This window comes from Lepidochelys kempii, chromosome 10 (assembly GCF_965140285.1).
Source record: "Lepidochelys kempii isolate rLepKem1 chromosome 10, rLepKem1.hap1, whole genome shotgun sequence".
Classification (NCBI taxonomy): domain Eukaryota; kingdom Metazoa; phylum Chordata; order Testudines; family Cheloniidae; genus Lepidochelys; species Lepidochelys kempii.
Window position 1 is genome coordinate 49513110 of NC_136389.1, and position 27422 is coordinate 49540531.

Below are 27422 nucleotides of genomic sequence, written 5' to 3' on the forward strand. Positions count from 1 at the left end.
AATTGTCAAACCATGGGGTGGGAGTGGGTGGGGAAGTCAAACTGGTTAATTTGAGCTGAAAAAAACGAGCAGACAATCGCAATTACATAAGGAACCTTCCCTAGGCTGGTAATGAGCACATAGTGACTGGTGGTTGTAGGTAGCAGTGATAGTACTCTGAAACCAGTGATATTTCAGTTTCAGATCCTTGGGTGAAAATGACTCTGCCTGTCAAAAGCAAGGAAATATTCAAAGACAAAGACAGAAAGTGGTGTGCCTCTTTGCTTGAAGTTTAATGCAAGTGTGTTGTCTGAAATGCTATAAATTTAGTCTGAGTAAAGGAAAATGTACTGAAATACAAGTTTTTGTTCTCTTTTCAGGGGAGAAAAGAAGGAAAGCTTCTCATTAGAAAGGTAATTATCTTAAAAATGCTACTGTGCAGCTTATTCCATCCCTAAAGGACAAATTTAATTGTTGATACAGGGATCTGTGATAAACACATATTTTGGAAAAACGGTATACAATGTGAAAATAGGGGAAGTCCTGTCTTGTCTGCCCAATTAAGGCATGTTGGAATTTTTTTTTTTTTTGCATATTTTTTTAGAAGGAATAATTCTCCCAGGCTTTGTGCTGTTCATTACATAATCTTTATGCTTTTAATAGCTTTAAGCATATGGGAATATTTCTTTCATCGATGTCCTGTGAAACTTGGGATGTTTTGCTGTCTACTTCTATACTTCTGAATTTTGAAGAACTGTATTTCCCAGAGTTCGTGTAAGATACTTTCTAAATATCTGCTGTTCTGAGAAGAAAAGACTGTTTTGTTCCTAGTAGTTTCAGATTTCTAAATAGTTATTTGGAAGTTACTGTACCAAAAGCTTAAAAATTCATGAATAAATGAAGTGGCACAAAAAAATAAAAATTATTTTCAATAATTTTCTTCGCATTTTCATCAACATGCATACTAATTGTGTTTTTGCTCTGATTAGGTGTTTTTTGTCTAATTTATTGCTATTGAATCACAGTTCATGGTATCCTTGACCTGGGAGACAGAGGCTAACGTATAAAATAAGATGGTTGAAATATCCACTGTTCAGCGGCGGATTTAGAGTTAGTGGGCCCTGTGCTTAGCTTCATTTTGGGGCCCCTCCTTGGGGCCAAAAAAAAAAGAACGTTCTCTCCCCCCGCCCCTGTTCTCATTCTTTTTTTCTTCTTCATCCTCCTTCATCATAAGTAATAGGTGGTAAATGAAAATAAAGTGAGGTACCTTGATTGTTTTTGTAGTCTAACTTATTTTTCCACAGACCACTTGAAAATCGTTGAGGGTCTCAGCAGACCACTTAGTGATCTTTCCAAATATTGTTTGTAGAGTTAGCTAACTATTGTAAAGTGCTTTGGATAAGAGTGCTTTAAAAAAAAATGTAAAAAACCATTGGGGTATAGGGTCTGACCAGGACTTAGGGTGGGGTGGGGGGGCTCAGGGCTGGGGGTGCAGGGTCTGGGAGGAAGTTAGGGTTCAGGAGCAGACTGGGGGTTGGAGTGCAGGGTCTGGCCAGCAGTTAGGGTGCGGGAGGGGACTCAGAGCTGGGGGAGGGGATTGGAGTGTGGAGCGCTTACTTGGGGGCAGCTCCCGTTTAGTGCAAGGGGTGCAGGTGGGGATGTGGGGTGTGTGTGCAGGAGTCAGGGTGGGCAGGGGGCTAGGGGGTGTGAAGGGGGGCAGGAGTCAGGGCTGGGGTGTGTGAGGGGGGTAGAGGAGTCAGGGCTGGGAGTGCAGGAGCAGGCTGGGTATTGGGGTGCTGGGGATTGGAGTGCAGGGTCTGGCCAGGAGTTAGGATGCAGGAGGGGTCTCAGGGTTGGGGTGTGGAGCGCTTACCTGGGGAAGCTCCCATTTCGTGCGAGGGGTGCAGGTAGGAATGTGGTGTGCGTGTGCAGGACTCCCGTTTGATGCTCAGGGTGGGAGTGGGGATGTGGGGGGGGTGCAGGAGTCAGGGGAGACTGGGGATGTGGGCTGGGGTCATGGGGATGCTCCCAGCCCCCTGCCCTGAGCGGCTCACAGAAGGGAGCTGCAGGGGTATGTGTAGGGGGAGTGCGGGGGCCCCGCCTTTACTCTGCCCTGCCCAGATTCCACCCCCTTTCCCAAAGCCCCGCTGCTGCCTCTTCTCTGCCTCCTCCCTCGAGCATGTTGCTCCTCCTGAAGCGACCTGAGTGTGGGCAAACAGCTGTTTGGCGGTGAGGGAAGCACTGGGAGGGAGAGGGAGGGGCGGGAACAGAGCACGCTCAGGGGGAGGGGGGACCTTGGCTGCCAGTGAGTGCGGAGCCCCAGGAGCTGCCCCCAGAGCTGCCTGGCCCTGGGGCCTCCTGTTGTTGGAGGGCCCCATGCCAGGGCACCCCTGTGTTTCACTGTAAATCTGCCTCTGCCAGTGTTATAAGTAAAGCTAAAAACAGGATTTTGGCTGTAAGGCCTTTTTGGGATGTGGGGGAGAGAGGAGTAGGAGGCATAGGCTTCAAAAGAGCTTGTTTCCCTTTTGGTCCATGTGCTGAAAGTCTCATGGGTTGTGAGTGAAAGATTGCCTCTGGCTTACTGGATATTTTAGACCAAGACTGTACGACTTCTGTTGATTCTTAGAACTTCAATTATTTTGTCTGTACTTCTAATCACTATTGCAAATATTCTTTACAGTATTTCTTATGTATTGGATTAAATTTGTTGGGATCAGTGTCTGCATAATGATGAAGAGTGTTGAAGTTTCATTGATGGTTAATAAATTACTCTGGAGAATGCATTTTTGGTGTGCACCCTTCTGTTAATTCAGATAGGAGAGGATTTCCAAAATAACTTGGATACATGTTTGTTCTTTATAGAAAATAATGTTTTATTCATTTTTAAAATGCAGCACATTTTCATATTTGTGAAAGGTAACCTGTAATTTTTAATTCTATAGTTGAAGTGGGGCTCTGAGGTTTCAGTATCTTTTGTTGATATTGAAATAGGTGTAGAATGACTAAATATGTCAGAACATTTTTTAAACCTTGATGGTCATTCTCAGACCCAAAGATCAACAAGTGTTCCATCTTTCTCAAAATCTACATTTGTGTTAATCGGGAGAAAATAGAATCTGTTTTAACCATTGATTGTAAGGGGAGACTTTTATTACATGGGCTCTTCTACTAATGCAATTGCCTTCATGTGCATTCAAAAGAAAAATGTACTTGAGTTCAAGTACTGTAGTCTTGCATGTATATCTTACTGCAATAGTCTGTTGGAGGCTGCTGTTAATAAGTTTTTCTTTTAATAAATGTTAGTGTTAAAGTTCTGGGCTGAAATCTGTGGTTAATTCTTGTTGTCTGTATAGTAGAATGAAACCATCTTTATCTATAGAGCAATATGGCTCATGAAATGGTAGAGAAAGTCCCCCACAGTGTCTTGCCAGTATGCTTCAAACCTGACCTGAGAGAAGAAGAATAACTTGTGATTAAGGTAATGGGGACTGGGTTCGATTCGTTTTCTGCCACAGACTTCTGGTGTGACCTTAAACAAGTCATTTAATTTCTTTGTGCTTCAATTCAAAACCCCTGCAAAACGGGGTAAAATATTATTTTCTCCCACTGTTTGCCTATGGTCTGTTTAGACTGTAAAATCTTCAGGGCAAGGATTGTCTCTTACAATGTGCACTTACAGTGTCTACCAGAATAAGGCCCCAATGTAAGATGGGGCTTCCAGGTACTGCTGTAATGATAAAAATTACCTGGAGGGACAAATGCTAGGGATGAGACTCCTGCTTCCATGGTCAATTCAGTGCTTTGGAGACTAACAGTTTGGGCTTCTTTTTTTGTTATCCTGTCTAGTGTCTGTTGGTCTGACTTTCACAAATCTATTATAATAGGCCACTGCTGCAGGCAGTGTCATTATAATATGAAAATCTGCAGTCTTCATATGATTTTTGGGAGCAAAACAGACAGACTCCCGCATACAATACCCTGAAAAGGAGGATGAGCCAGTACTTAGGACTGTAGCCTGGCACTTGGAAGAGTGAATTTAATCTGCCACAGACTTCCTGAGCGATTTTGGGCAAGTCACTTAGTCTCCCTTGTGCCTTTGTTTCCCATCTGTAAAATGTGGTTAATAGTACTTCCTTATGTCACAGGGGTGTTGGGAGAATAAATACATTAAAAACTGAGATTCTACTGTAATAATGCCAATATAGGTGCATTAAATAGATACCTAGCCTAGTGGAAGATGCAAGTTCAGTTACCATGAGTTCTAGTCCCAGCTCTTTGTCTCTCACAACTTGTATTATGAGCCAAGGTCTGATACCTTGGGAGAAGGAGGGAGTAACTATCATTCACCACTTTCCCAGATAAAATAACTGAGAGCTTGCATAAGGTCACTTCAGGCAAAGCTGGGAATGGGACCTAAGATCTCTGATTACAGTCCTATCCGCTTTGCAACACTGTCTTTTGGAAAGAGTACATTAAATTAGGTACCTGTGTAACCCACCCTAACAAGTGTGGTTCTTTGTCTTATCCTTGAGCAATTAGGCCACATTATAGAGGTTTTTTTTCTCTGCTGCTACTTCCATGCTAAGTGATTTGGTTCATTAGTTCAAGTGGTAAAGGCTTATGTTTTTACATCTTCAGGTGCTAGGTTCAGGCCCCCATATGCCCTAAACAGAAACATTGTTACATTTGGCTGTGCTGCCTACAACCTCTAAGACCACGATCTGCTCCCAGAACCAGGAACAGAACCCATGAATCATGATGCCCAGCTATTGCTGTCTCACCAGTACTTGTGTAACCCAGTGGCAAAGTGCGTGTTGTCTCCCCGTGTATGAGCAGGTCTACGCAGAGAATTACAGTATGTTTTCCCACCACTACTTACTCCTATAATGGAAGTATAAGAGGTCGGTGCTGTGGGTCTGAAAGTTGTGGGTCTGAAAGTTGTGGGTTCAAACTCTGCCTGATGAACCCATATGGGGTTGAAAAAATACATGCATAAATGTTAGTGTAAGGACCCTGGAGTAATCTTCTTCCCCTTATCCCATCATCTGAGGTCAGGTCATCATGCAAGCATCCACCCATCTTTGTCTGTCTGGGGGAGCACTAAGGTCCACCTGCTTACAATCATCTTTGATGCAATCCACCCTTTGCTTCCTTGGCTTTCCTCAGAATTTCTTTCCTACCATTGTTTCACGCCAAGCTATCTTCATCAGGTCCTCTTCAATCACCCTTTGTAGCTGTCTAACCACTGAAGTCATGCTTCCTGGATTTTGTGAGTCAGCAAAGACTTTGGAGTAATCATTGGAATTATTTTATGTTGTAAAACATTATATGTGGAAATGAATTTGAATGTTGTATGTGATGTCATTCCATATTCTTTATGAAAATATGCTTATGATATGAATATGACATAACTGAGATATACTTTATGCAAGATGACTCGTGAGATCATTGGAAAGGTTATGATTTACTGAATGCGATTATCCTATTTGTATGCATGTATCACTTCTATTTCTGAAATTACGAATATTGACTATGTATCTGTATTTCAACTATGCTACTTTGGGTGATGCTCGCTGCCAAAACTTCAGGTACAGCAGTGGAAAAGCCAGACAGGGCAGATGGCTCATCAACAAGGATACTGGACTGTAAAAGAGCTTAGTCTTCCTGTGAACCTGTGGGTCAGCTTGTGAAGAATGGCTTCAAGGGCCCTACAGAGTCAGGTGGCCTTGTCACATGATACTAAAACATTACGTGGGACGACTTGTAACTTTCCACTGTAAAAGAAGTGGGGAGAGGGGGTTGTCAAACTAGGAAACAAAGGACTCCTGCCTTATGCAAATTCTATTTAAGGGAGGTAATCCGAGGTGGTCAGTTCTCCCCTGCTACCCAACCCAAGATGACTGCTGGAAACAACTAAGACTGAATAGTGGGAAAGAACTGGGTCCAAGCTGGAAGGGCGTCTGGCCTGTGAAGAAGATTATTAGAACCACGTTTAGGGTAAAAACTTGCATGTAACCGGTTTCTTTAGTGTATTAAGCTTAGTTTGCGTGCTCTGTTTTATTTTCTTAGTAATCTGCCTTGTTCTGTCTGCTACCACCTTAACTACTTAAAATACACCTCTTAGAGTTAATAAATTAATTTCTGGTTTATCATATAACCCAGTTTATGTGATTTCTAACATGAGGGGGGCGAGAAATTGTGCATACCCTCTTCCACGTTGAGGGAAGAGGCGAATATAATATACCTTTGGGTCTGTACTCAGGTGGAGGTGGACATCTGAATGCTGGAGCAAGTCCCTTAAGCTGAGTCTTCCTAAAGCTGATCTGCAGCTGGGTGTGGCCCTGCTTGTGGGTGTGTGTTGGAGGAGGTTTTAAAAGCCCAGCTCAGCAAGACAGGTAAAAGGGGGCCCATGCTGGCAGAACAGGTAAACTCAGTGGTAACTCAGCACATCAGGTGACTTCCCAAGAGGTCCAAACCATCACATTGTGCTAATATTTCTCTTACTGATGCCTCTTAAATATTTGTATTTGATGAGAATTGTTCATTTTAATAATAGGGATGTGGCAGATTTGTGGCTCGTCTACACAGTGCAGTAATGTGCACTACAGTGGTGTGATTTCTAAAGTACACTAATGTGTTGTACATGTATTAGTCCATGTAGACCCTGCTGGTGCTCAATAAAACTTCCCTGGTGCGCTTTAAAGTAATGCTGATTGAAGCGGTACTAAGTTTAAGTGCACTAGGGGACCTTAAGTGCACACCTGCAGGGTCTACACTGACCGGTTAATGGGCAACATGTTGTTGAGCTTTAGAAATCCCCCCCCCAGCGCACATTATCCCACTGTGTAGACAAGCCCTCAGTGTCCAGCTCTCGAGAGCAGTGTGTTGGAGACTTTTCCTGTAAATCCAGAGTGTGGAAAACCCTTTCAATATCAGCTTCAAAAATGTTAGAACTTGATTTAATGAACATATCTTTCCAGAAAGGAAGCTTCAGTTCCAAACAAGTGTTACTGTAGCACCTTTGCAACTGGATGCTTCCGGGCATTGCTAATGAGCTATGGAGCCTTTCACTTGTATGTCACCGGTTTGAATCCTGCCCAGCTCAACAGTGATTTAAAAGTTGTTTCCATCTAATAGATGTTTGGTATACTCTATTTGAGATAAATTTGGTTTCTTATTTCTAATTCCCATACCACAAACTCATCACCATACTTTCTACTATGTTGTAAGCAGGGACTGTCTTGTACCTATGTGTCTACAAAGTGCCTGGCACAATGGGGCCATGTCTCATTTGAATCCTTCAGTGGAGCTCTTGTAGCAGGGGCCAAAATCATGTTACTCTGTTGTATACCCTTATTATCTCAGACACATTAGGAGTGGGCAGGGGGACTTCAAAAGTCAAAAGATAGTCTAAAAATGTGGTTTAATCTCTGGCCCCAAAAGCACTATTTAAAATATCTCATTATTTTGGTGGGCGAGAGTGGGAAGGGGAGAATCTGCCTCATGATTTTTGAACTTCGGGGGTTGGCAATACAGCCATCAACTAATGTCAAAAAGACTGCATGTTAAGGTGGGCAGTGTATGATAGGATTTCTTCTCATTTGTTCTCACCATGTAAGAAAGGACCTGTGCAGACCTCTCTTTGCGGAAAACTCCTTTCCACTGCTTCATTTAGAGAGGCTATGGCATGTTGCATCTCCATGATTATTTTACCTCACAGCTTCTAATTCTTTCAGCAATATTAACTCTTCAAATGAGCGCTGGAAAACAAATTAAGACTAACATGTAAAGCAACATTTTAGTCTAAGTGTTTTTTAAGAGTGGAAAAATACAGAATAGTGTTAAATATCTTCCTAGCTTGAAACATGCCCCCCTGATTTTTCCCCTTAATGACAGACTTATTGGAACTTAAATGATACAGGACCAGCATAGCCTCCAATCAGGTAAAGACTTGCAAATGTGCTTAACCTTAAGCATGTGAGAAATCCCATCAAAATCAGACATAACTTCCATGATTAAAATTATGTCAATATATTTTTGCAGGATTGGGGTCTTAGTTTTGCACCTTTAATATGCTGAAAAAAACATGTCATGGATTGTGCTCTGTATTGCTCCTTTATATTATATCTTCTTCATTATAATTTGTGTTAGGCAGTGTAATGCAATTATAATTTTAAAATATTTTTTTAGACATTTGGAATAATTGTTGATGTTTATGATAAGGGTGTTAAATAGGGTTGCCAGGTGTCTGGTTTTTCACCGGAATGCCAGGTTGAAAAGGGACCCTGGTGGCTCCGGTCAGCATCCCTGACTGGGCTGTTAAAAGTCTGGTCGGCGGCACAGCAGGGCTAGGGCAGGCTCCCTGGCCGCAGTGCCTCTGCGTGGCTCCCAGAAGTAACCGCATGTTCCCCCTCCAGCTCATATGCGTAGGGGAAGCCAGGGGGCTCCGCACGCTGCTCCCGCCCCAAGCACTGGGTCTGCAGCTTCCATTGGCTGGGAACTGCGGCCAATGGGAGATGCGGGGGCGGTGCTTGCAGACGCGGCAATGCACAGAGCTGCCTGGCCCTGCCTCCACTTAGGAGCCAGAGGGGGGACATGCCACTGCTTTCGGGAGCTGCTTGAGGTAAGCGCCGCTCGGAACCTGCATCTCTGACTCCCTCCCATGCCTCAGCCCACTGCCCCAGCCCTGATTTGCCCTCCAAACCCCTCGGTCCCAGCCTGGAGCACCCTCCTATGCCCTGAACCCCTTATCCCCAGCCCCACCCCAGAGTCTGAACCCCAAGCCGGAGCCCTCACACTCTCTGCACCCCAACCCACTGCCTCAGCCTGGAGCCCCCTCCTGCACCCTGAACTCCTCATTTCTGGCCCCACTCCAGAACCAGCACCCACAGTTGGAGCCCTCATTCTCTCCTGCACTCCAACCCCCTGAACCAGCCCGGTGAAAATGAGCGAGTGAATGAGGGTGGGGAGAGTGAGTGACAGAGGAAGACGGGAGGGATGCAGTGAGCAGGGGCAGGGCCTCGGAGAAGGGGTGGGGCAGAGGCGGGGACTTGGAGGACAGGTGGGGCAGGGCAAGGGTGTTTGGATTTGTGCGAGTAGAAAGTTGACAATCCTAGTGTTAAATTAGCATTTATTTTGCCCTTGCTCTGCCATGTTTTAATTTTAAATGTGCAGATGCAGTCTACTACAAAAGCACAGTATGTGCATCTTGAGAGGAATATACAGGAGCCCTTGAGCTTGTTGCTTTACCAGTAGTTTAGGTCTAGGTTTCTGGAAATGAGACTCAGTAGGCAAAGTTTATATATATGAGGTGTGTGTATAGTGGTGAAGAGAGTAAGCAGTGAACAGACCTATGAGGAGTTTGTAACTGACTTGAGGCCTCCATACATGAAATTCATTAACTGCATGTTAGAGCTTTAGAATGAAAATGTAGTTTTCCATGAGGGATCCGTTCTGGGGGCGTGTTTTTTTTTTTTTTTTAAATAGCTTTCTCTTGCTCTTCCCCCCCCCCCCCACCCAATTAATATTTGCTACAACTGATACCATCATGTTAGCTCCACAGATAGAATCAACAGTGTGGAATGCTGGTGTAGACAAAGTGCTTCTGGTCATTGGTATTTTCACTACGATGTCATTTACACTTACTCTGTGCAGGGTGCAGAACCACGTGAAAGGTGGGGTTTTTTTTATTTTATTTTATTTATTTTTTGAAAAAGGATTAGCATAGGTACCATGGAAGTGGTTGAAACATTTACTAGGAAAGCTCATTTAATAATGGACAAAACCTAATAAAGTTAATTGGTGCATTATGAGATGCTTCTTTTGCCATGCAATTTTGGAATGTGCACAATAGAATCCAGCAATCTTAAATATCAATAAAAGTTGTGGGGAGGTGATAGTTGTAACATTAAATGAGGATCTTTCTGCACTGAAGATCTGAAGCAGTCCAGTCTTACTGGCACCTTAGTACTATGATGTCAATTTTGAATCTGTATTAAAGCTTTTGGATTAGCTATTGGATCTTTTAAAATGTTTGACTTTTGCTGGCTAATTTCATTTATTTGACTTCAAACCTATACATGTGTTTTTGAAAATCAATTAGCTGTGCTGTAATCAGTTTCTTAGCAAGCTTTTAGTAGCTGTACAGTAGTGCTGTGATAAGGGGAGACAACTTCATATTTTGGACCCAGAGAGGAGGGAGAGGCATCAGAAAAGTTTGCTAATTTAGCACTGTCTGACCACTGTTCGGTTAACTAAGTTAATATGGCTTGTTTAAAATAAATTCTTTAAAGGACTTTTAAGAAACATTGTCAGACCACCCTTTGGTTTCCAATAGATTTTCCTTTGTATAACGGTCTGTAAGTCTCTTCAGTTGACATACCCTATTAAAGAGACCCTGAGCAATCCTTTGTGTTTTTGGGTCAGTGGTTTACAAACACTGTCTGGACCAATGAACTGTGAAATCAATCATTATATCTTACTGACACTGCCTTTGAACTCCTTTATTGATGACAGTAGAAATGTTAGTCTGTCTCTGTTTTCATTTATAAAACTTCCAAACTCCTCTCCACTGACAAGCAGTTAAATATCATTGAAGTCCCATTGTCCTTGGGATGACAAGTGAAATGCATTGTCTTTTTGATGAATCTTTGGATTTTGTAAAAAAGAAAAGGAGTACTTGTGGCACCTTAGAGACTAACAAATTTATCTGAGCATAAGCTTTCGTGAGCTACAGCTCACTTCATCGGATGTATTCAGTGGAAAATACCTGAATGCATCCGATGAAGTGAGCTGTAGCTCACGAAAGCTTATGCTCAGATAAATTTGTTAGTCTCTAAGGTGCCACAAGTACTCCTTTTCTTTTTGCGAATACAGACTAACACGACTGCTACTCTAAAACCTTTGGATTTTGTGAAAGTGACCAACAAGAAAGGGACCCTCAAAAGTCAATATCTTGATGATTTTGCTTGTATGGACGATACATTTTGTCTGTTCTAGAGAAGAACTCTGAAGCTGCCATATAAAACAATCTAGTTGGCGGACTAATTGTATATTAGAATCTTTCTTCTTTTAAAGTAATATAAATATATTTACTGTTATGCTATGAATGCTTGTTAAGAATAACATTAAATACATTTGAAAGGCTCATTGAGAAGAGAGGAAGTCTGAAGAAACTTGGACTTTAAATAGTGGTGATTCCTGTTATGTGCATCAGTATCTCTAGCAAATATGAGGGATGTAACATATCAACTGGCACTAGGAGTGGTGTTAGAAAGTAGATTTCTCTCCAGGCATAACTTTCCCCATCTCAGTTCTTTTTACCCACTTTGTATTCCAACAGATGTGTCAGTACTGAAGGGTGACCTGCCGTTCCTGTCCCACAGCAAACTATTTTTCACTTTTTTTGTTTAAAAAAAAAGTGATTTTCTTAATCCTTTAGTGATAATAGAATTACCAAATTGAGATCTTTGGAGAATGGAGCCTTTTATTTAATCACAGAAAAAATACAAAGTTCTGGTAGTGTGAGATTTCTCTCCAATGTGCCTTATGATAAAGTCTTGCGTATCTCTTTCAGTCTCCTCATCTTTCTGGTTCCCTTCTTGTAGAACTGCTCATGGTAACAAGTAATATACATTGTCATGAGTAATTATTAAGTGTGTGATTTTGTTCCTTTCTGAAGCTATTTTTTTAAATACCTGAAAAAGAGAATCTCTTGTTCAGAAAAACAAGCCTGGGTCCTAGGAGTAAGCTATCCTGGTCATATGGTGGCTGATCTCCTAGAAACTGGTCTTCAGATAAACTTACCAAAAGTTGGTAATTGTTAATTCAAGCATCTTAAACTTATAACAGCCAGGTTTATATCCTGCAGATTACTTACATTTTTACCTGCCTTCTAAGCATCCTCATTCTGGAATGTAAGTGTTACTTGTAGTATGTGGTTTGTCCATAGCTAGTCTTCTCCTCAAAGTGTGAAACAATTAAGAGTATAGAAGCTCATTCAATAGTTATTCATACTTAAGAGTAGAGTCATGAGATGTACTGGACAATAACTTTCTAAAAGCAGCTTTGGTTACTTGTGTAGCTTAATTATTAGCAAAAAACCACGTTTTTCAAATTGAGTTATTTGGTTTAATGGGGAAGTCCCTGTCAGATTTAAAGAGAGAGTACCCGTTCAGTTCTGCCTTCAAATTAATAGGTTCATAAAAACTCAATTCTAGAATTATCTTGCCTGTTAAGTTTCCCTTCCTTATTTTGATGAGACTTCATATGTTGGTGTTTATTTTCCCCTCTTCTGCTGATTGATGCTTGTAATTCTTTGTCTGTGAAAGAATGGGTGAGTTGAGTTTCCAAAGCCTGATTGTTCCTTCTCCCTGAAGACTGGTGTACACCCATCACCCCACCTCCAATCCCTCAGAGAGCAAGTGGGGCAAACAAATCTGCAACATATGGATCCCTCTATTTATGGAATGGAATGGAATGGAATGGAGTAGTCGGATATTCATTTTTCCTGTGACTCTAATAGAAGTGCCTATTGATAAAGTGACACTTTGAGGGTGATGGGAGCGCAGGATGTGTGTGCTCTGTTGTGCCAAGGGAGTATATTTGGGATGGGTGGCTGCTGAAGTGAACAAAGCCTTTTCTTCACTAGGAGAAATTGCTTTTAATTAGAGTTAAGTAACTCAAGGTAAAATCCTAGTAAAGACAAGCCAGTTTGTAGTGTTCAGCCACGCTAGCAGTCGTTTTAAGTTGATCCATTTTAACTCATGTATATGAAATTCAAGTACTAGGATGTGTTTTAAAAAAAAGAGCAGAAGAAAACAAATTGCAAACCTGGAGAAATAACTCCTGAGTGAAAAACTGGATAGCTGTATTGGGTTTCTAAAATGTTTACTAACAATAACATCACTCTTGGGGGAATTCTGCACACAATATTTTAAAATTCTGCATATTTGTCAAAATAACATAATATAATCATGCCAGTTTCAATTATTTTGGTAATTTATTTAAAAATACCTATCAGCAAGTATGTCTGTAACAAGACAGCAAAAAAGAATCAGGAAATGTTTTTTGACAAATAGATTCCTTATTAGGCATATTAATACAGAACTTTGAGTAATAATTAATTTGTACTACAATACAGAAACATATTTCCCACACCCCTCAAAAGCAGTCCAAAAGCTTGGGGGGTCTGAGGGAGAGGAAATTTAAATTCTCTGACACCCCGCCACTCCCTCCCCCAGTCAGTCGCCCCCCCCACTAGCTCTTTTGAACCCCAGTCTGTGACCTCCCAGCAGCCCCATGTGCCCCAAGCTGTCCATCCCTCTGTATCCCGTGCCACCTCGACTGGCCCCACGCATAGGGCACTGTGAGGTATGCAGCCTCTTCTGTTCCCTGTCCTCAGCTGGCTGCTCCTGCCCAGGAGTGGCTGCCCTCTGTTCTGGCACCACAGCAGCCCCTGGTGGTTGAAAGGTGTAACTGCAGCTCCTCTCCAGCAGAACGTATTTTCAGTAGAGAAAATTTTTTTTTTGCAGGGGACATAAATTCTCAGGGTTCTGGAACAGTTTAAGTGGGGATGCTGAGAGCCATTGAACTAAATTGTTAACCCTATGTGTGATGGAAACCACTTCAAGCCAGAGCATCCCCAGCACCCTTAGTTCCAGCACCTATGTGAATTCTGCGCGTGTGCAGTGGTGCAGAATTCCTCCAGGAGTAAAAGCTAAATAAAACAATGATTTTTAATGTGATGTTGAAGTTGTCTCTTGAATAGGCTATTTAGGGAGTTTTCTGCATTATTTGTTTACATGAGTTTATAGCTCATGTATTTTTCATTCCTTATTTTGTTTTATCAGTTGCCCTTTTTGATTAAAAGCAGCAGAGAGTCCTGTGGCACTTATGCTCCAATACATCTGTTAGTCTATAAGGTGCCCCAGACTCTCTGCCTCTTTTACAGATCCAGACTAACACAGCTACCCCTCTGATACTTGACACCTTTTTGATTACTCACACTTTGTAATACAGAAAAGGAGTATTAGTGGCACCTTTGAGACTAACCAATTTATTTGAGCATAAGCTTTCGTGAGCTACAGCTCACTTAATTGTAATACAGCTTCTTCAGTCCAAGAATGTTTATTCAAGGAGATTATAGGACTATTAGCTGACTCTACAGTCAAAAGGCAGGCCCTGCTGTGGAAAACCAACATCTTCCAGATTCTTTTCAAATTGCACAGTGCTAGATGAATTGAGATTCCAGTGTGAAAAGTAGTACTTGTGACTCTGAAGTTGAGAGAGGTTATTCAGGCTGGTCTACACTGAAAACTTACATTGGCATAGCTACGTCTCTGAGGGGTGCAAAAAATACACACTCCTAAGAGATGTAGCTACATTGACCTAACCTCCGGGCAGATAGTGCTAGGTTGACAGAAGAATTTTCGTCAACCTAGCTACCGCCTCTTGGGGATTAGCTACAGCGACAGGAGAACCCCTGCTGTCACTGTAGTGACTGTCTACATTGAAGTGCTACAGTGGCACAGCTGCAGCAGCATTTTAGGTGTAGACCTACCTACCCTTTTCTACTGTTGCCATATAGATGGCACCACTATGTGAAATCTGGTGCAAATTTAACTTTTGATGTCATCAATAACTGCTTGGACTGTTCAGTCATTTGGACAGCATCCCAAAAGCAGACAAACTACATAGGATTTCAGCAGAGCCGGAGTCGTATCTCAGCCATCAATTTACTGTTTTTATGAGAGGGAGGGGAAATAAGAGTGACGAACTGTGGTATTTCAGTAAATGTTACTTCTTGACTGTCTGAGAAACCGGCTCATTACCTCTGGTCTAGAGACCGCATGCAAGCATATCAACAAGATAATCATACTGTAGTTGCAAAGTTTGCTGCGTTCACACTGCAGTCCAGATGTCCTGTTTGTAGGAACATTTGGTGATAAGAACATTCTTGTGGTTTTTAAAAAAAAAAATTATTTGCTCTGTAACTATGAAGTTGAAGGTTTTTGCATTTGTCTTCTAGTTTTTTTTAATGGTTTTGTTTTTGTAACTGTGTATGGGGAGGTATTGGCTTTCTGAAAATACTGTGATACAAGACATGGTATTGCTACAAGCCTACAGTGAATACGAGAACTAAAAATGAATTAGACTTTTCACCAAGGGAAAGGATTTTACATTATTTTTCTAGTAGCTTTCCATTGTAACAAACTACCCTAGGTGCTATAGCCCTAATTAAATGCAGATTGTAATAATCTTGGCTGTCAGGCTCTGGCGTTCCAGGGACCCTTAATCAAAGGAGCAAGAGGTTCAATGGATCATTTCATTTAACCTTAGTATATAAAGCAAAATATCTAGTTAAATTTTTGCAAGGGAAGTTTTGTTTTTTCATAAAACTATTTCTTGGATAAATCTCTTAATCAAAAAATAGGCAATAGGAATTATATAACTATAAACAGTTTTTGAAATACTGTAGTCTAGGACTTTTTGAAAAATTCTGATGTCTTCAAAAAAGAGTTTTAAAAATGAAAGGAAATTACTTAATGCAATAAAAGTATATTTTAAAGATATCTAAAATACTAGATAGTCTTGCTTTCATTATGCTTACGAGGGCCCAGCATGGCCTTTGTCTCTGTCCCTCCTGTCTGCTCACCTTAGTGAAGGTGATTATGCTGCTTATGGCAGTTTTAATTGCTTTATCTAAAATTACCACATAGATTCATAATAAAAATGTTTTGTTTTTTGAAATACAAAAAAGCACAAAAATAAGAACAGTAAAAACAATACATTGACATGATTTTTTTTATCCCTGATACCTTCACTGCAAACTCAACTGGGAAAGGAATACCATGCACAGACCTTTAAATTGGTCAATATATGTAAGGGTCATGCTGCAATGCTCCCTTTAAAGCATATATGCCATACCTTAGCGAATTATGTCAAGTCTTAAACCAACTCAGTATCCGTTCCTGAAGCCTGAGTCGAAAAGTAACTTTTCTAGATGAAGATGACAACTCCTTTGTTCACAATTAAATTAAAGGTTCCACCGCAAAATTAAAATTCAGATTTGTCACATCCTTCTTATTTACATAGTACCTTCTTTCTTCCCATCCCCATGTGACAGTTACGTAAATAATTTCAATAAGGAAGCTTCAGTGGGCTCTTCTGCAACTAGAGCAGTAGTGTTTCTTGTGTATTCAGTTTTGACCTGGTCCTGTTCTTACCAGTGTTCCCCATATAAATTAACCTCACACATTAGGAATTGGAGGAAGGGCCCATTATATTTTTGAAAATTTAAAGGAGTCTGATCTATGGAGCTTTTCTAAAAGCTGTGTGTTTAAACTCATTTCAGCTTTTTAAATACAAGACTGCTAAAGGTCCCAGAAAGCATCACACTTGTACACATGTAGGCCCTGTACTGCTGTCACTTTAATGTTAATTTGAAGTAATTTAATTGAAGACAATGGAGCTACATCTGTAACACACTAGTGTAAAATCAGATTCAAGCCAATCTGTAAAAATCTGCGGTGTTTACTTTTGGTTCACCCCAGGTTCCCTTCACCCTTCAAAAAAACTGTCTGTTCTACTTTTTTTTAAACCGTGTGTGCTGCTCCAATAGCATTAGTTGGAATGTAAATGCTAATATGATCAAGGCTCTGCTGCAAATGTGGTTAAAAATATGGTACAAAAAATCATTCCCCAAAAACTTTTATCTGGAACTTCTATTTCTCATAGTGGAGCATCTGGACATTACTAATGGTCATGATCAGCTCATCTGGTTAGGATCAGATCTGCTCATTTCACCACAGTGAATCAGGTTTTTCTCCTCACCCTGCCAGCTCACCTTCAGACTTGCATTGCAGCAACATCCTCTGACCCCAGAAGATGATTTCCAAAGAGGAAACTATATGAACTAGTAGAAAACTTTAATAAAACTATTACAGGTCTTAGGATTAATACTTAGTTTTATCACAAACATTTGAAGAAGGTATTTTTTGTATTGCTATGGTCAGTGTCAGGATAATGAGCCTTTGCTTGGAAATGGGTGTGTTAGGATGTGACTGTCTTATTTTTTGTTTTTCGGGGTTTGCATTGTGAGGAAGTGTAAGTTAAAATATTGTTAATGAGTGAGTTTAAAAAGGGGCAATGGCAATGTGTCATATTACTGAAAAATCTCAACTTCTTGAATTGTATGCACACTGGGCAAATTTTTTATTACATGGTTAAACTAATACAAATAGCTTTGACCTTACAGGCTTAAGATAACATGACATCTTTGTCAATGTTTTGATTGCTTATTTGGATGGTGGTAGTTGCTGAAGAACATAAACTATAATAGACTGTATATACAGGCAACTTTCAGTTGCAAGGAAGCATCCATCCACCCGGTTTTTGTGGAGTTAACTGGAGTTTTAACTAGATTTTTTTACTATTACTGGTAATATTATGTTTGTTAGTGCAAACCCCTGTGGTGTGGAGATGCATTTTGTGAATTGTCTGTGTTGTATAGGGACATGTTGCCCCTAATTAAAAAATATTGAGGATTTTTTGCTTCCACTGACTGTGAAATTCTTTTAAATTCCTATCCTCAGGACTGAACATGTTAACCATTCTTGCTGATCTCTGCACAAGTCTGTTTCCTTAAAGAGTGACCTAGGTGGGTTATGTGACAATATTCTGCCTTTGCACCTGGATAGTTAAGGAGGTTAGGTCATTGTGTGTATTGTCAGGTGAGAGACTTTCACATCCTAGCCACTGCGTAGTCATCTGTGATTCCCCAGAACTCCCTTATTCAAGAGGAGATGGTTACAAGGTTATTCGGAGAACATGCCATGTGGAGTAAGCGTACTTTCTCTAAAAACACTATTTGGTATGCGCTATGTAGGAGTTACAAGCTTTTTCAGCTTGATCTGTTTCTTGAAGGTATTTTAAATGTATGTTTACCTTAAATCTCCACTCCTGTGGGTGGGAGTTTATTTTGGTGAATATAGTGACATTTGGTTATAAGAAAAGTGCTAATAGCTAGATGTCCAAGGGATTAGGTTGAGGTCATCTAACTAATTTGCTACACCTTTTATAATTAGTTAAATAAATTAGCATGGCTGCTGTACATTGTTTTGGTGCCTTGGGTGATATTCTTGTCCCATTGAATTCTATGGGAGTTTTACCATTGAGTTCAGTGGAACCAGGATTTCATCCCTTGTTTCTTGGATCTATAAATTATATTAGGTATATAAACAGATTAAAGAGAACTTGAATGTGTCAGAGTCAGGAGGATCTTATGGTTACAATAAAAACCAATAGGGCAGGATGACAGTAATGCACTTTCTACTGCTTCAGTGCTGGCCTCTAGCAAGCAAACAAAATCAAACAGATTGAGAATGGTGTTTGTTTTTATGACGTAGTACTGTTGCCCAGGAGTTTCTTGGCTGGTATCACAAAACTAATTTCACTCAATGGCTTTGATAAATTATGATGTAAGAGAATGTTGCATTACATTAGTGTGCCATCAAGTCCTCTGCATCTATCATCCTTTATCCCAAATAGTAGCTTTGCTTTTCAGACTGTCAGAAGCAAGTAAGCAGACCCTTTCAAGGTTATAACTGTTCATGCTTGAGTAATGCAATTCATAAGAGTCTAAACACAACAAATCAAAATCTGTGAAATGATGCATGGCTTCATGCTTCTGTAATTTTAAGAAAGTACCTATAGATATCCATTCTTCCATTCCAGAGAGCCCTTGAAGGTATGTCAAGTATTTATAGTTATTGGAAGTCCAATTTGTACATGCCAGATTTAATGACTCACACCTTTTCCAAACAATGGAAGGTCTTCCTGGGTAGCTGAGAAAACATTCCTTCATCATTTCAATTACTGGTTCACATTTGTTTGTTGTGATGTGGCAAATACCAGTTGTCATGTTACTGTTAGACCTAATTATTCCCCAACAACACTAATTTCTTTCCACCTTCTCTGTCCTTTCTGCTCCATAAACAAGAAGTATATATGCTTCTGGCGCTTTCATTTTGGATTAAACCAAAAAGATGTAAAAAAACAACTCAGGATTAAATGACTTCATTTAAGAGGAATTTAGTAGTTTAATTATTCAGAAGTTTATTCAGATTGTGAGCTTCCACTGAGCTGCTTTGTAGGGTGTCTCAGTACAGTCATGCTTTTAAAATAAAAAACAAAACTTATTTTTGCAAGTAGAGGAAATATATGTATATGCTTATACTCAGATTACACTAGTACACTTCAAATAACAGAATAAAAGCCTAATATAAAATGAAATCTGAGACAGCACCAAAATTAAATTCATTTCAGGATTCGCTGAGACCTAGTGAAATAATGTATTTTGGCATTCTCTGGTTTGTCATCAGCTCACCAAAGTCTGAGTACTTCTGTTTGTTAGAAATGTCAAAGATCTGTAATAATGGATGTCTAGCTAATTAATGTCAGTGGTATTGATGCCTTGTTTTTCCCAAACAATGCACCATTTCTTCTCATTTAATGATTTTCACTGTTGAACTGCTACATTAAAATCCGATCCATGCTGCATGAATTCCAGAATTTTACTATTTATTTACTTACTTTATTTTGAATTCAATATTTAAACAATAGAATATCTATCCCAGGATGTAGGCAGTCTCTGCAAATAAATGAAAATATTTGAAAATATAATCCAACAAAAATATTAGCAGCCTTCCTCTGCCCAAAAGAAGCTAGTCCGCAAAACCCTAGTCTCCCTGCACAAATACAGATCTCTGAAATATTCCAAGATTTCTGCAGCTTCCTTAAATGAAATGACCTTTCTCTATTCCTGTTTTAAAATAACAAACACCTCTGCATTGTTCTAATTGGACCACACAGGCTGCAGTATGCACACGAGATATGCACCATTAGTTTCTGCTGTAACAGAGATTTTTGGGGAGATCTGGAGATGGACATAGACAACAGGATTGGGGACCTGGCAACTGGAAGCTTTTGCTCTCCTATCCTCTCCACACCCACTTTAAAAAACAAAAATAAAACAAACCCCAAAACGTCAACATCCTTCCCACTTCACAAAGATCCAGTTGTTCTCTTAAAGACCCATTACATTCATTCTTTCCTTTAGACGGAGGCTGAGCATATGATTTTGTAATTAAATGTTGCTAAAGAATGCTAGAAGAAATCTGCTTTTTTTATGGAAGAATACGTGGGCAGGAGTTTGTTATGTTCAAAGGATCTTGCTTGTGATGTCTCAGTTCTGGAAATGCCATTTCGCTCTTGCTGTTTAAAAAAATGCTTTGCCATTCTTCAGTATTTTAATTTTCTCTTTGTGGGGCACTGTAAAGGAAATATGAGTTGTTTCTTTATTATAAACTGAAAGATAAGTGGTTACTGGATTATAGTTGCACTTGCAGTCATTCATCGTATTCTACCTTAAATAATTACAAGGAAAGCTTGTCAAGGGAATTGATTATGGACCCTGTCCTCTTTGCATAAACTTTCTTCTTCCCAGTCACGTTACACTTCCTCTAATTCTAATAATCTTTTTTAGCATTTGGAATGTCTGATTTTCATAGGCAGAGTTGTAATTTGAGGGGGAATTTTTAGCCTTATGTTACGTTTACGTTATTACTGAAAATCAAAATAGATTTAAGCACTGACTGTTCTGATTGCTCATCCATAATTTCTCATTGAAACAATCCTCTCTCTCCCTATCCCCAACACATTCACACACACAAAATGCTAATAATTCTAGCAGCATTTATTAGTAATTTCATTCTTTGAGGCAGTGAAGGTATTTGACACATATTAACAAAAGAAATTAGAATGCATTTTTATATCTATCTATACAGATAGATAGATATCTTGATTAAATGTCTTAATGTACTGCAGAAGGTCTAGTAATTAAACAAAAACCTTCTCCTTCTTTCCTTCCTTCCCAGACTGATATACTCTACCTGCTGTTGAGCACTTTACAGCTTGCTTAATATAAAAATAGAAATATAGCAAAATCTTAATATGCTTCCCCTCTAATTAGTGCACAGTTTCATCTTATGGTTCATGCATTTTCTTGGTTATTAACACCTTTTATGGGCTCATGATACTTGATGTGGAAGAAAAACAATATGGGTTTACAATTAACCTCTTGGCTGATTTCAAATGTAGAGGGCTGAGTAATTCTGGCTTTCTGTTGATTCCAGTGGAATAATTTAGGACTAACAGTGAAATTATTATGTGAAGAATGGCCTGCCCAAGATTAAGGAAGTGACCATTTACTTTCATCCTTCACCTTCCTTGATAGTTCAGAGAATGAAAATGCTCAACCCTGTTTACTATTTTCCCAAATGACACTCTCCTTGAAGTATTAACAGTTTGATTTTTGAGTTTTGTTCAGGGAACTATCCAATCTGAGCCTGAAAAGTGAGTGTCTACTTGTTGTTGCTATGGATTCTTGAGACAAGCTATTGCCAAGGTAACTTCTTTCATTGCCCTATTCAAGATGAAGTGATGCAAGAAAAGAAAAAAATGACTGCTTCAAACAATACCAATATTTACCTTTGACTTTTATTGGGTGGTGAGAATTTGTGTGAAGTATGTGACTTATAAATGAGAGGCAATTCATCATCATCACTCCCATAACTGCACTGGTCGTTGGGGCACCGTCACTGATGAGCAATCAACCAGTTGTCTCCACCCCTGATGATGGTGTGTCAGTGCGTGAGTCTCCACAAAGTCTATTCCTGTCTGCTCATTTATCTTCTCAATCCATCTCTTCTTCTGTCTACTTCTTCTCTTCCCCTTTACTGTCCCTTGGAGGATGATCTTGGATAGGCCAGATGATCTTGTTACATGGCTGTACCACTTCAGCTTGCGCTTCTTCACGGTCGTCAGGAGGTCTTATGTGACCCAGCGCATTGGGTGGTGATGATGATGATTTAAGAGGGTGGTGTTGCAGAGGGGCTCCATCCTGGGGGCAGACCCCCAGGGGATTTGGGGTGACTGAACCAGAATGTCTCCTTAGTACTTGGGGGGTGCATGTCAAAGCAGGAAATGTGACTTCCCACCTTGCCAATATAATTCCTCCTTACTGGTATGAATGTGGTGCAAGTGTATGTTGCTTTTGGCTTCTCTAATGCTGATGTCAGATGTAGACACTGCTGGTCCTTGTGCACTGCGGGCCAGATTCAGTGCCATGGAGGTCAATGGGAATCTTTTCTTTCATTTATATAGGTGCTAGATCAGGATGTGGTAGCACAAGGATCAATATAATGGCTTCCCCTTGTCCATGTGCACAAGAGAATGAGAGGCATGCATACATGGTTATTGAGGCCCAGATTTTTTTGGTGTTTGGCTCTAGAGAAGTTAATGTTTAAAGTGAACATGTGTTGTCTTACAAAATACTGATCACAAAATTTGGAGATTATTTGTAGAGTTTTCCTTGAGGTTTGTCTGTTTGTGTGTGCGCGCGTGCATGCTTCCAGGCAAACTGTTAAACCCAGTAAACGCTTTTAACAGTTTTAGTGGTTGTCTTGAAACTGAAATTTTCATCTTGAAGGTTATCTGAAAAGTGAAGGTCAATCACAGATTAAAATGAATGGTTGAAATATCCTCTTGTTTATATATAAATGAAGTCTGTGTATACGTTTGTTTTCTACAGTTCTGTTTGTTGTAGCTTTATTTTTTTTCTCCAAGCTTTACATTTCCCTTTGTTTGGGCAAATTGACCTAAACATCTAGTGTACATGCTCAGTTGTAGCAATAAAATGACACTAATGTAGGATCAGTAATTGCTTGAGGGGCTGTAATTAACATTTCTGCTTACCTGGTGCAGGTGAAAATCTGGTGCAGGTGAATAGTAACTGAGGTCTTAATGGTGGTACTAGAACTGCCAAACTTCAGCAACTGCATCCCTGAGTAATCAGAGTTCAGACTGCTCTATTTATCTGCTGTATTTAATGGTTTAACATTATTAGAGGAGGATGGTCAATCATCCTTTTGGCTGCGTGGCTCGTATGATTTCAATGGTCATATAAATGAGGATTTTGATATTAGACCAAAAGGAAGTATTGTTATTTTGCTAACCAAGATTATATGAACTGATTATTCAGTTACCAATTTAAAAAGACTAGTATTGGCTATGTATTGAATACATTAATCTCCATGCATAGTCATTTTCTTCATATAACATTTTATTTACTAAGTGCCATTAAATGTAATCTGGGTAGTGCATAATCAATTAAAGTACAAAACATGGAACAGGTAATATTAAAAGTGACCTTTTAAAAAAAAAAAGCATAATAAATGTTAGTAGTAAATTCCCGTTGGTTGTCATTTGTTTTTTGTGCATGATCTGGGAATTCCTAATATTTCAAATATTCTTTAAAACCATTTGTAAAGTCCTGGGTTGGAATTTCAGAAACCCTGAGTGGTTTGTTCAAAATAACAACTCACCACTGATAAAATCAGTAAGAGATTCTTTCTGTTCTCTCATATTTTGTTAGTGTTTGGGATTTCTTTTTCATTCTTTGTACGCATTTTGTTTATAAGATATAATCAAGCCAAGTCGTTTCCAAATTTTGCTTGAAAGGTTGGTTTTGAAAGGATGCTTTCCTCTCTCTAAATTAACCTCTTGAGGTTTGCACCAAAAATCACGCTTCTTTTGTTTGGCTGTGAAAGCTTTTTCTGCAGTTCAGCAAGTCAGCAGCTGCAGAGCACCAATGCTAATGTGATGCAATATCTCCATGTTTTTGCAGCACGCTTGTTCTAGTGCGGAGTAACTCTTCATGCTTCTCTGACTTTTTGGCTTTAGAGATTCCAAATATTATGGAGGTGAGTTGTCATAAAATGCCTGTAAATAAAATAGGGTACCATGTAGCAGTTGCCCTTAGAAGAGATGCATATTTCGTGGTACTGTTGATAATTTCAAGAGTTGGTCTACTAGCTGACATACCTTGTTGTTTGATTTATGTTCACAGATTGCCTGATTGTCAGTAGCAGCTAATCTTCTCTGTTTTTACTTTTCATACATGGCCTGCACAGTTTAGATTATTTCTAATACACAGAAAATCAACTTGTGAGCTGGCAAAATGCTAGGTAGGTGCATGGGCTTGAACATAGATAATAATCAAATAGTTGCATTGAGAATCTGGCTGTTAATAAGTAGGAACTCTAGTCAAGAAGGGGCTACCTTCCATCAGTAAAAAAAATAGAACAACTCTGATAAATAAAGTACCATCATTTTATTCCAGTACTTGGCTAGAGTAATTATTAAACCACAGGTTACATGGCTGAATAAATCTGTGTTTTGGGCACTTGGAACAAGATGTAGTGCTGCACAGAAAGAAGAAAGACCCTTTCTAAATAATATCTACTTCTTTTTTCAAATGCTCTGTATAAAGTTCCCATAACCCTTCCTCCCCCCAAATACATACACATAACTAGGTAAAATTACTGCTCTATACTGTGATTAATATTTTGCTGACTATATTAGGTTATGAAAACATGTTTCGAGGCGTTCATCATCCTCACACTTCCGTGGAACCAGAACCCTCACTGCAGTACTGCTTTTGAGTCTTTCACTAATACTCATAAAATGATACTTAATCTGATACATTATTCCCTGTTTATAAATGGAAAACTCTGTTAAAGTCATTGAATAATGAAGGAGTGATCTGAAAAGCGTAATACGGTATTGTTCAGCATTAAGGGTTGGTTTATTGGAGATTTGAATTCAGGAAATGACACTGTTATATAAGAATTGGAGCAACCAAAAGGAAAAGGGATTAATATACTCAGAGTTTGGGGGGACCGGGGATGGGCTGGGTTTGTTGGGTTTTTCAGTAAAGTAAAAAAATCTGCCCCCAAGCTATTTGGAATCAGATCTTTTAGTTCTGAGCATAACATGAATTCAGTATCCCTGCAAATAATGTTGATGCATTCTGCGTATAAATTGGCAGTCTTTAAATTTTGTAAGAGAAATTTTGTGCAGAGATGTATATAGCTCATTCAAAAGACGGGCGTGTTTGGCTTCTGTCAGTCTCCTTTTAGTATACTTATTAGAATGCAAAAGTGATATTAGATCATTTGTATGGTGTCCCTCAGCTACATTGCTAATGGAGCTCAAAAGAAGCCTTAAAAGATTACATTTTTACATTCCTAAGTTTGTTACACTTTCACAAGTACATGTCTCAGTACTCTTCCTGTTTGATTTCTGTGCTTTCTTTAAGAGAAAAAGTTAAAAGCGTATAAAGATATACATGCATTTATATAAAGATTGAGAGATTCTGGGGTTTAAAGAAGTTAAAAATACTAGTGCCATTTACAAAGAGACTTGAGTTACCCTTTTGCTTACTAAGAAAGTGCGGACCTACTTGTTTACTTCGCTGCATGCAGCAACTTTCACAGTAGACAAAGCAGATACTGTAAAACCATTGCAGATTTGCTTCTCTTCTAAATTAAATCTCCAACATGTCAGACAAAAGCCCCCAAGAAAGATTGCTATCCTCCAAAGAAAAGTCTTTCAATAATCCTGTTGCATCTGGATATTAGAAAGCACTGATTTTGGTTGTCAGCGGAAGACCCATACATAGAAACAGTGTTTAAATTATGGGTGGAGAGATTAATACTTATCCAGATAAATTCCACCAGTTAATCACAATTTTTGTGTGTGAAAACATTAAGGATAACCTTAAAATTACATAAGTGTTCACAGCGCTCAGTGTTAATGTGGCAACATTTGGTCTTAAAGTACTATCAGTGCTACTAGTGTAAAACACTGTTTCTGTAAGTTCATCCACAAATCTGGATAAATAGGATGAACATCTTCAACTAAGTGGAAGGAAGCAGCACTAGTGGGCTGGTGCAAAATAAGTAGAAGAAATCTGCCTCCTCAGTTTCTACTTTATTCAGAGAGATGCAGGAGACACTTTTTAGTGACCACATTTAAATGTAAACAACTAGTTGCCTAAAAATAACAAAGAACATAAACTGAACAAACTCTTTTCCTTTAAATGGAAGGAGCGTTTAGTGAGCCAGAGTTACCTTGTTCAGAGAATAACATTTACAGGTACAATTACACATTTGGGTAGAAATGTTTTTGGCAGAACGATTTTCTGATGAAAAATGCCCTTTTCGCAAAAACAAAGTTTTCCGTGGGAAAATTTCAATTTTGTTGGGGAAAAAGCCTCGATTGTTTGTGTGGGAAGTTCAATATGATGGCTCCCTCGCTGCCTGTTTGGAAGGCTTATGTCAATTTTACTTTCTGCCTATAGAAAATGTCAAACCCTTACTGTTTAAAAAAAATTATAAATTTATAAAAAGAAACCAAACCAAAACTACAAAGGAAATATAAAGAATCTTAAAACCTTTTGTCAAATTCCACACCAAAAGGAGCATTTTTAGAGAAAACCAGGATTTATGCCCCATTTTTAAGTCCATGACAGAGCACAACCTTGGAGTCACTTAATTTTGAATTGCTGTCAAGGCACCTACATAACAGGGAGGGAGGGTTCAAATGAAATTATTTTTCTGAGTGATTGGTATCGAAATGCTTCATTCAGAAAAATAGGTTTCTTACCTCTACGAAATGGTATCAGCTGGTATCAAGCGGAGTGCCCCAGGGGCCACTTTCGTTCAGCATCTTTATTAATGATCTGGATGATGGGATGAATTGCACCCTCAGCAAATTCGCAGATGACACTAAGCTGGTGGGAGAGGTAGATACGCTGGAGGGTAGGGATAGGGTCCAGAGTGATCTAGACAAATTGGAGGATTGGGCCAAATAATCTGATGAGGTTCAACAAGGACAAGTGCAGAGTCCTGCACTTAGGATGGAAGAATCCCATGCACTGCTACAGGCTGGTGACCAACTGGCTAAGTGGCAGTTCTGCAGAAAAGAACCTGGAGATTATAGTGGATGAGAAGCTGGATATGTGTCAGCAGTGTACCCTTGTTGCCAAGAAGGCCATCGGCATATTGGGCTGTATTAGTAGGAACATTGCCAGCAGATCAAGGGAAGTGATTATTCCCCTCTATTCGGCATTGGTGAGGCCACACCTGGAGTATTGCGTTCAGTTTTGGTCCCCCCACTACAGAAGGGATGTGGACAAATTGGAGAGAGTTCCAGCAGAGGGCAACGAAAATGATTAGGGGGCTGGGGCACATGACTTAGGAGGAGAGCTGAGGGAACTGGGCTTATTTAGTCTTCAGAAGAGAAGAGTGAGGGGGGATTTGATAGCAACCTTCAATTACCTGAAGGGGGGTTCCAAAGAGGATGGAGCTAGTCTGATCTTAGTGGTGGCAAATGACAGAACAAGAAGCAATGGTCTCAAGTTGCAGTGGGGGACGTCTAGGTTGGATATTAGGAAACACTATTTCACTAGGAGGGTGGTGAAGCACTGGAATGGGTTACCTAGGGAGGTGGTGGAACCTCCATCCTCAGAGGTTTTTAAG

General features: G+C 39.7%; 1 protein-coding gene across 11 annotated transcripts in view; it reads left to right on the forward strand.

The window, feature by feature from the left end:
* Window positions 1-27422, forward strand: part of PEAK1 (pseudopodium enriched atypical kinase 1) — a 237936-nt gene that overhangs the window by 18439 nt on the left and 192075 nt on the right. For 9 of the 11 annotated variants that reach the window (XM_073303488.2, XM_073303487.2, XM_073303500.2 and 6 more), the window contains one exon: window positions 360-392. The exons of the other annotated variants lie outside the window; for them this stretch is intronic. The gene's annotated coding sequence lies outside the window, so the exon portion shown is untranslated. The remainder of the gene's footprint in view (window positions 1-359; window positions 393-27422) is intronic. 11 annotated transcript variants of the gene reach the window in all.